The 496-nt window shown below is 70.4% G+C and overlaps 1 protein-coding gene across 2 annotated transcripts in view; it reads left to right on the top strand.

The window, feature by feature from the left end:
• The first annotated feature begins 297 nt into the window (after positions 1 to 297).
• SLC4A2 (solute carrier family 4 member 2) overlaps positions 298 to 496 on the top strand; it is a 23,833-nt gene continuing 23,634 nt past the window's right edge. For both annotated transcript variants that reach the window (XM_069083764.1, XM_069083773.1), the window contains exon 1: positions 298 to 473. The gene's annotated coding sequence lies outside the window, so the exon portion shown is untranslated. The remainder of the gene's footprint in view (positions 474 to 496) is intronic.

Here is a 496-nt window from a genome sequence, read left to right on the forward strand (position 1 = left end):
CACACGCCCCAAAGTTGGAGCGACCAAATCAAGAATCAGCGTCTCGTGGGTGGCTGACATCCTAACTCTAGGGGAGTCCCGGGGGTGGCCTGTACCATCCTTCCGTGGGTAGGCCGGCAAGGATGGAGGGGGGCAGTTCCCGAAGCCCCGCCCGAAGCGGCCAGTGCCGGGTTGTGCCTGGAAGTGTGCCCCCTCCCCCTCCCTCATGCCCATCTTCTGCTCCCGGTCTCTAACACACCGCCCCCCCTTACACATACACACCCCCGGCGGGGCCGCGCACGGCACGGAGGGGGCGCGCACGCAAGGGGCCGGCCTGCTTGCGGCGCGGGGGAAAGTTGAGTTCGGAGAAGTTCGGAGCGGCGGGGGCGCGCCCCGGGGTGGGCAAGGGGGAGCTGCCGGGAGCGCGCGCGCGGGCGCCCAGGAAGAGAGCAAGACCCCCGGAATCCCCGGGGAGTGGAGCTTGGAGCAAGCGGGTAAGACGGGGCGGGGGGGGGGG

This window comes from Petaurus breviceps, unplaced genomic scaffold, assembly GCF_028583685.1.
Source record: "Petaurus breviceps papuanus isolate PSGF00001 unplaced genomic scaffold, PetGlider_PUasm1.0 115, whole genome shotgun sequence".
Lineage (NCBI taxonomy): Eukaryota > Metazoa > Chordata > Mammalia > Diprotodontia > Petauridae > Petaurus > Petaurus breviceps.